An 8,967-nucleotide genomic window follows, 5' to 3' on the forward strand; every position below is an offset into this window, starting at 1 on the left:
TTCTGAATGTTAAGGAGTGGTGTGGATGTAAGTACTGGTTGCAACAATGCCACCTGGGGTATTTCACCCCAGGAACTACCAGGCAAAAAACACAAGATTAACGAGAGATTAACAAAATAAGACACAAACAGGTTCCTTGCTGAATAAATAGGACAGACGTGTAATAAACAAATAATGATCATTTTTATTTGAAATAGCAGGCTGAAAAGGGAAAAAAAGAAAAGGATTAAAGCACATCAAAAACCAGGATGGCAGTTAAAATATATTAACCCTAACCCTAACCCTCTTTAAAATGTTATAAAATGTTAACACTGCCAAAAGTAAATTGTAACTAAAATAAGTAAGTTACAAGAAATAAAAAAAAAAAAAAAAAAAAAAAAGAGCTAAGCTGAGGTCACTGAGGAAGGCAGTCTACAATGAGGAGTGCCAGGGGTGCCATCAATACTCACCACCTTTAGTGCAGCACATCAAACTCACAGCAAACTAGGTGGAATCCACACGTGTCTCTGGTGACCTTATTTGCACGCACACACAAAGTGAAGGGTCCCCAACATAAGTGCCTTGCCTTCCTTCAGATGACGCTTGGCTTGCTAAAAGAAAAATTTTACAAAGTTAATACAACGAATCAAACAAACACAACCCAGTCAGTCAGAGGAAATAAAATACCAAAACAAAAGACATAACTAAATCAAAACCAAACAAAAGAACCAAAACAACGTAGGTGTGGACAAAACAGCAGCAGGTGAACCTACAAAAACAAGAAAACACAAATTATCCAGGTTCACAATGCTGTAACTGTGGGATTGTGCAAGTCATCCTACTCACCACCTTCAGTGACATCACTGCTTGATGTCATGGTGCATTCTGGGCCAATAGCATTGCTGTCAGACCAGATCAGTTTTTCGTTCAACCCCTTGATGTCCATGTTCATCATGTAGTTGTCTCAAGACCTGGCTTTTAAGGGACAAAGGCAGCACCAGCTGGAGAACCTCTCCTCTTTCAGGGTGGGAGATTTGATTTCCTGTATCCTGTCCCACTGTTTGACCAGTAACAGTGTTTCTTTAGAGACCTGATGCCGTTCTGCTGTATCAGGGCTCTTCTGTCTGGTCCAAAACTTCAGAAATTCCCTGATGGTAGGGTCAGCCTCCTGTAAAACACATAGGTCAGAATGCATGAGAAGGAAAAGCTGATATGATGGCCTGAGTGCCAGAAGCTGCATATTCAATCATACTTGTACTGGCTGGGTACTGCCAGGAGAGGGCATCCGCATTTTGATTACTTCTGCCAGACCTGTACTCAATGGTGAAGTCAAATGCAGCAAGTTGAGCCACCCAGTGCTGTTCTGTAGCTCCCACCTTGGCTGTGGAGAGACGACTGAAGGGATTATTGTCTGTGTACACCACACATTTCTGTCCCTGCAGGCCCATTTAAGGGCCAGGAACTCCAACTTCATAGAGCTATAGCTACCATCACGCTCCATAGGCCTAAGGCCATGGCTGGCATAGGCTACAGGTCTGACCTTGCCATCCTGTAGGCCAAAACAGGGGAAGACACCAACCTACTTTTAAGGCCCTCAAAGCTCAGCTCACACTCTTCTGTCCATAAAGCAGGTAGACCTCCTGTGGCAGGTTTCTGGGATTTGGTGCTGGTCAATTCAGCTACCAAGCGGTGCAAAGGAGCAGCCAGCTTTAAAAATCCCTTGATGAATCGTCTGTAGTAGCTTGCAAATCCTAGAAAGGAACGCAAGTCTGACACGTGGTTAAGGCGCTGCCACTTGGAGACCACTTCTGTCTTGCCAGGGTCTATGGACACCCCATCTCTGGAAATAACATGGCTCAAGTAGCTTACCTCTGGCTTGAAGAAAGAGCACTTTTCCAACTTTGCCTTGAGGCCCTCTTGCTGTAGGTGGCCCAGCACATCATCCGACCATTCCACATGCTCTGCTACTGTTGAAGAAAAGACAACAACATCGTCCAAGTACAACAACCATGACTGACCATGCTGATCTCCAAAGATCCTCTCCATTAATCTCTGGAAAGTACCTGGAGCATTGCACAAACCAAAAGGCATTCTTTTCCATTCAAACAACCAAAAGGGAGTGCAGAATGCAGTCTTCATTTTGTCTTTTTCTGTAACTGGTACCTGGTTGTAGCCTGCAGCTAGGTCCAACGTTGAAAACCAACGAGCCCCAGACAGGGCGTCGAGGGAATCCTCAAGCGTCCTTGTGGGTCTTACTGTTCCAGAGCCGGTAGTCCACGCACAAATGAAGGCTGCCATCTTTCTTCTTTACCAGCACGATGGGAGAGACAAAGGGGCTACTACTTTCGCTGATAACCTGTGCCTTAAGGAGCTGAAGGATGTGTGCCTTGACTGCCTCATACTCTGAAGGGGGGAGTTGCCTATACCTCTGACATACTGGTGCCTCATCCACTAAAGGGATATTGTGAGAAATGAGATTAGTGCAACCTATGTCTCCCTCATGCTCAGAAAACACACCACTATACTTTGGCAGCAAGGACCTGACTCTGCTCCTGCTCTGTAAGTGCTGTTACTCACACTGACCAGTGCTGGAGACACTAAGAGGCCTGCAGGTAAACCTTGGCTACAGGGTTAAAATAAGGTCTCATTTTCCAGGTAATGTTTGGAACAGGTGACTGTCACAATTTTCATGGTACCCCCGGAACCCGACATACTCGTCTACCCTTCACTTTGACCTGGCCAGAGCAAACACAAGGTGCTTTGGCTTGGTGACACTGCTGGAGGGCCTGTTGAATTTGGAGGGGAGCCTGCAACCCTGAGGCTAAGTCAAAGAGAGCAGGGCCATGCAACACAAACAATTCCCAGTAACATTCCTTGATAATGTTCATACCCAACACACCAGGAACCGAGGGAACACTGTGTAGTGGGTCCTTGAACATCAACACCCTGTATTTGGGAATTACTCTGTCACAAAGCTGCACATCCAACTCAAAGTAACCTATGTATGGTATTGCTAGCCCATTAGCAGCACTTAGCCTCAGCCAGTGGAGTTTCTCAGGGCCCCAAGATTCAAAGTGCTGTGCAAAGAAACTTTCAGTTACAATTGAAACCATGGATCCTGTGCCAAACAAGCACAGAACTGGAATCCCGCTCATTGAAATGATAATATGTGGGCAAGTTGACACCAAATTTTCAGAACTATCCACTACAGACTCTGAGCCAGAGGAGCCCCCACCCAAACTTTGGCTCAGTAGTTCAGGGGGTGAGAGTTTCCCCAGTTCTATGGGCAATCTTTGTTATTAGAGGTGATGCGGGCTGCTACCGAGACTGGCTGGGGCCTTGTAGCTACATACTTGCCTCTACACTCCCTAGTATAGTGATCAGGCTGTTGGCATCGTCGACAAATGACAGCTTCCCTGCAAGTTTTAGTGCCATTGCCAAAGATGGCAAAAGTTCTGGTGAGTTGGGCCAACTACTCTTGCTGATTTCTGAGGATTTCTTTTAATTCACTCAGCTCAGCGCTAACAGAAGGGTTACTTGCCTTTTATCAGAAAAATGGCCTCTCTGAACTGTGTGCTGAAAACCAATTGCAGAGGGGACAGAGTAGCTTCTACCCCTTCCACCCCCTGGCATCCCTTCTCTCTCCCACCTAATGGCCTATCGACCTATCAATGTGGCGGCAGGATGATCCCGGACAAATTGTTTCAGCTCCCTGTGTAGAGAAAAATCAGACACATACTCCACAAACTGATCTGAGTAACACTTTTTCATTCACTAGCCCATTAGGGGCCTTTTTCGATTACTTTACTTTGATTATGCAGTAAAGCATGAGAAAATTCTTGCAGTTTTTCCCCCTCTTGTTGCTTTCTGGAAAAGAAGTCTTTCTGTAAGGACACATATGATCTACTATACCCATACAGTCCCTGCAGTATAGTCAGTATTTTAGCTGGATCTTTCCTCTCCTCCCGGGACCGGTATTTAAGTTCTTCCCTTGCCTCCCCATCTAAATGATCATACATAAAAAGCGCTTGTTCAGAAGGAAGCAGGTATCGAGCCCGGGTACAAGCCTGGACCTCCACTCAGCAATGTTCAGACCAGTTGTACCTCTGAACATGGGACACTTCCTGTCTCTTGTTCAGGGATCTGTCGGGAACCCGCTGCTGTTCACCATCAGCAAGTAATGGACCAGCTGGGTTGCAAAACAACAAAGAATACAAAACTACATGTCCTTGCCTTTACAGGATCCTGCTGACAATGCCAGAAAGTAGCGGAGCGGTGTGGATGTAAGTACTGGTTGCTACAACGCCACCTGGGGAAATTTCACCCCAGGAACTACCAGGTATAAAAAAAACAAAAAACAAAAAAACAGAGATTAACAAAAGAAGACACAAACAGGTTTCTTGTTGAATAAATAGGACAGAGACGTGTACTAAACAAAAAATTATCATTTTTATTTAAAATAGCAGGCTAAGATGGGGAAAAAAAAAAAAGATATAAGCACATCAAAAACCAGGATGGTAGTTAAAATATATTTGAGATTTCTTTAAAACTATTTCTTTAAGATGTTATCAAATGTTAACACTGCCAAAAGTAAATTGTAAATAAAATAAGTAAGTTACAACAAATGAAAAAAAGAGCTAAGCTGAGGTCACTGAGGAAGGCAGTCTACAATGAGGAATGCCACCAATACTCACCATTACATGAAAATTACCTACTGTCACTTGCCTTAATGACTAGTGCCCGGTAGCATGAGTACATGAAGTGTTAGGGGTAGGGTTAGGCTGGTAAAGAATCACAGTACAGCAGCACTTGTCAAAACACTCGACCCATTACAGTTTGCCCAGCGCCACAACTGCTCCACTAAGGACACTGTATCCTACACACTCTACCTGAGCCTGGAACACCTGGAGAAACATGTCCATATGTTGGTGGACTTCCATTTTGCATTCAATACCATAATCACTGGATGTCAACAAGACTATGGAAGTCATTGTTGACTTCAGAAGGAAACAACCCAACCATAACTCCTCTCTCCATAGGGGGACTTAGCTGTGGAGATTGTACAGAGCACCAAGTTCCTGGGGATGCACACCTCAAATGGCCTGACCTGGTTCCACCACACATTCTCCCTGATGAAGAAATTTCACCATTGGCTTCACTTTGTGAGACAGTTGAGGAAAGCACATCTCCCCCTTCCCATCCTTACCAATTTCTACAGGGGGATGGCGATGCTCTGCCTCAGTGCGAGCTGGACTGCCTCAGACCAGAAGAGAGTGGTGAAGGCCATAAACATCCAGCTGTTTATATATGGTTATATCTGTACCCATAGTACTTTTTGTATTTAATTAGTCTTTTAGTCTGTTTTTACATGGAGCCAATGGTAATGACATTTCATTCCTCTTGAGACATAGCTCAGTTGAACCAGTGATCCCCTTAGCTCTAAGCAGTACTGATTTTATTAGTTTTTTTTTTCAGACAAAATTCTCATGATCAGAGAAAGAATTTATCAGCTCTTGCCTACGTTAGATAAAAATCCCCTTCTGAAGACGGCAACTGCTGAATCAGCTGCGGCGCCTCTTTTACATCTGGAATCATTCTCACCTCTTAATCTCTCAGAGCTAGCTTCTATAGTTTCATCATCCAGACCGTCTACCAGTACCAACTAGCCTCTTTAAAGAGATCTTTTATGTAATTGAGCCGTTCATTCTAGATTTGGTTAATCTGACTTTATTTCTGGGTTATGTACCTCAGGCACTTAAGACTGCGGTCATCAAACCCCAGCTTAAAAAGCCTAATCTTGATCCAGATGTTTTGGCAAACTATAGACCCATATCGAACCTTCCATTTCTTTCTAAAATCATTGAGAAAGCTGTAGCAAAACAACTACACGAGCATCTGTGTGGGAACAGTTTGTTTGAAGAGTTTCAGTCAGGATTTAGAGCCCATCATAGCACAGAAACAGCGCTGGTTAAAGTCTCCAATGACATTCTAATGGCTTCAGACAATGGATCAGCCTCCATATTTCTCCTTCTAGATCTTAGTGCTGCATTCGACACCGTAGATCATAATATTTTACTACAGAGACTGGAACATGAAATTGGAATTAAAGGAACTGCACTAAAGTGGTTCAAATCCTACTTATCAGATAGACATCAGTTTGTTCATGTAAACAGCTCCTCCTCATGTACTGTAGTCAGTCACGGAGTCCCGCAGGGTTCGGTACTTGGACCAATCCTCTTTACGCTTTATCTGCTTCCTCTAGGCAACATTATCAGGAAACACAGCATCAATTTCCACTGCTACGCAGACGATACCCAGGTGTACCTATCAATGAAGCCAAATGAAGTCAGTCAGATAATCAGACTGCAGGCATGTCTTGAAGACATAAAAGTCTGGATGACTGGAAATTTTTTACTTCTCAACTCTGACAAAACAGAAGTTATTGTACTCGGTCCTAAGCACCTCAGAAAAATACTATCTAATCATCTCATTAGTCTGGACGGCATTACTTTGGCTTCCAGCTCCACTGTAAGAAACCTTGGAGTAATTTTTGACCAGGACATGTCCTTTGTCCCTCACATAAAACAAGTTAGTCGGGCAGCTTTCTTCCACCTGAGAAACATTAGGAAAATCAGAAACATCCTTTCTCAGGAAGATGCAGAAAAACTAGTCCATGCATTTGTAACTTCTAGGCTGGACTACTGTAACTCATTACTATCTGGATGTCCAAACAAATCTCTAAAAGGCTTTCAGTTAATTCAGAACGCTGCTGCACGAATATTAACAGGAACTTGGAAAAGAGATCATATCTCTCCCGTGTTAGCTGCTCTTCATTGGCTGCCAGTAAAATATAGAGTAGAATTCAAAATCCTTCTTTTAACGTATAAAGCTCTGAATGGCCAAGCTCCATCATATCTCAGAGAGCTCATAGTTCCTTACTGTCCTAGCAGGCCACTCCGCTCTCTAGATGGAGGTTTACTTGTGGTTCCTAGAGTCTCCAAGAGTAAGTCTGGAGGCAGATCGTTCAGTTATCAGGCTCCTCTTCTATGGAACCAACTCCCAGCATTGGTCCGGGGGGCGGACTCTTTAGTAACTTTCAAGACCAGGCTTAAAACTTTCCTGTTTGACAGAGCGTACAGTTAAAAAGTCCTCTACTCTTTAGGTATGCTGCTATAGGCCTAGGCTGCTGGGGGAAGGACTGAGCTTCTCTCTCTCCCTCTTTCTCTCTAACTCCCTCCTTGCATGCACTGATAAAAACCTTCCTTCTTAAAAAAAAAAAAGTTTCACCCAGTTCTAAGCATTTATACTGCATTTACTAACCATGTTCTGCCAAAGTCTCTGTCTCTCCCAGTTCCTCTCCTCTCTCTCCCTGTCCTCATCCTGCAGGTGGTGACTCATCGCCATCCCATGTTCCTGCAACACCTGCTGGTCCCATATAGCATGAATTCTGTATTACAGCTCAACTCCATGAACTTCATGCAACAACATGTTCCTGCCTACACCCCCCCCCCCCCCTCTCCCTCTCTCTCTCTCTCTCTCTCTCTCTCTCTCTCAACCCAACCGGTCGAGGCAGATGGCCGCCCCCCCTGAGCCTGGTTCTGCTCGAGGTTTATGCCTCTTAAAGGAAGTTTTTCCTTGCCACTGTTGCCAAGTGCTTGCTCATCGGGGGTATTTGTTGGCTCTCTTTAAATAAATTTATAAAGAGTTTGGTCTAGACCTGCTCTATATGTAAAGTGCCTTGATGTAACTCTTATGATTTGGCACTATACAAATAAATCTGATTTGATTTGATTTTGATTTGACTTGTAGCTGCCTGGCATTTATTGTGGAATGACAAAGAAATCTTTCTTTCCTTTAAAAATTTTAATGTTATTCTAATTAGTTCATGTTTCAGTTTACATTTTTCTCATTATAAATTTATATAGCATTAAAGTTTCTATAGTCAGATTGTTCTTACTATCTTTAAGTTATATATTCTATGAATTATTGATAAATTATTTTACCTAAAGTTTAACTCACCAAATTCTGCACATAGCCTACTGGGTACTTGGGTTCTGCTAAGAGCAGTCAGTTCTTTGCTGGCAGCATATTGTTATGACCTCATGTTTCAGTAATGTGTGTGCATGTGCACATGCCTTAGCACCTCATTATGAGCCAGAGCTGAGGTTACAGCTTCAGTAAAAATAATCACTGAGTGCATATGCATTCAGCTTGTTGATATCACTTGTGATGTGTTATTTGATGGTGATGCCCAGAAATGTCTTTTTGCTGCTACACATGATGCAAAAATACAGTATCTCAAACAGGTAGCAAACTTTTTCATGATGTGCTGTGCGGGGAACAACTCATCTCTCAAACCTGTAAGAGGGTTAGGAAACAGAAGGTAGACAATGATGAGCACAGGAGCAGATTTGGCTCAGTAGGTCATTTCACAGTACACAGTCATAAATGTGTTGGTCAAGCTTAACTTAAAAGTAATCAGATTGTCATAGTTCAGTCCCAGAGCAGAAACAGTAGGTGAGGACTTCCAAACTGAGCTCACTGCAATCACACACTCAACCAAACTGATTTCACAATGATAATCCCAAGAAACTGTCCATCAACCCTGGCAGTCTAATAAACCTAACATCTCAGTACCACATTACACAGTGTCACTCCAACTGCGTATAAACAGCCAGGAGGCATTGCACACCCACACCTTCCAGAGACTACCCACAGAAGAATCATCAGCAACAGGAGAGCAGCTACAGGAAACAGCCTGTGCAGACACGAGGTCTGGAAAAAAGGGTTAGAGATCACAAGATTTTACATTCTACTTTGAAGTAACAATATAAGAGTCAACCTGGCGGCAGATGAGACAAAAAGTTTGTTGGAAGAGATACAGGCCAGTACAGATCATGCCTCTGGGGGATTGGCCAGACAGTCACCCGGGCCCCATGGTGAGAAGGTGTGTGTGGAACTGGAGTGGGAGATCCCCATGTCAGTGAC

The sequence above is a fragment of the Echeneis naucrates genome, chromosome 20, assembly GCF_900963305.1.
Source record: "Echeneis naucrates chromosome 20, fEcheNa1.1, whole genome shotgun sequence".
NCBI classification, from domain to species: domain Eukaryota; kingdom Metazoa; phylum Chordata; class Actinopteri; order Carangiformes; family Echeneidae; genus Echeneis; species Echeneis naucrates.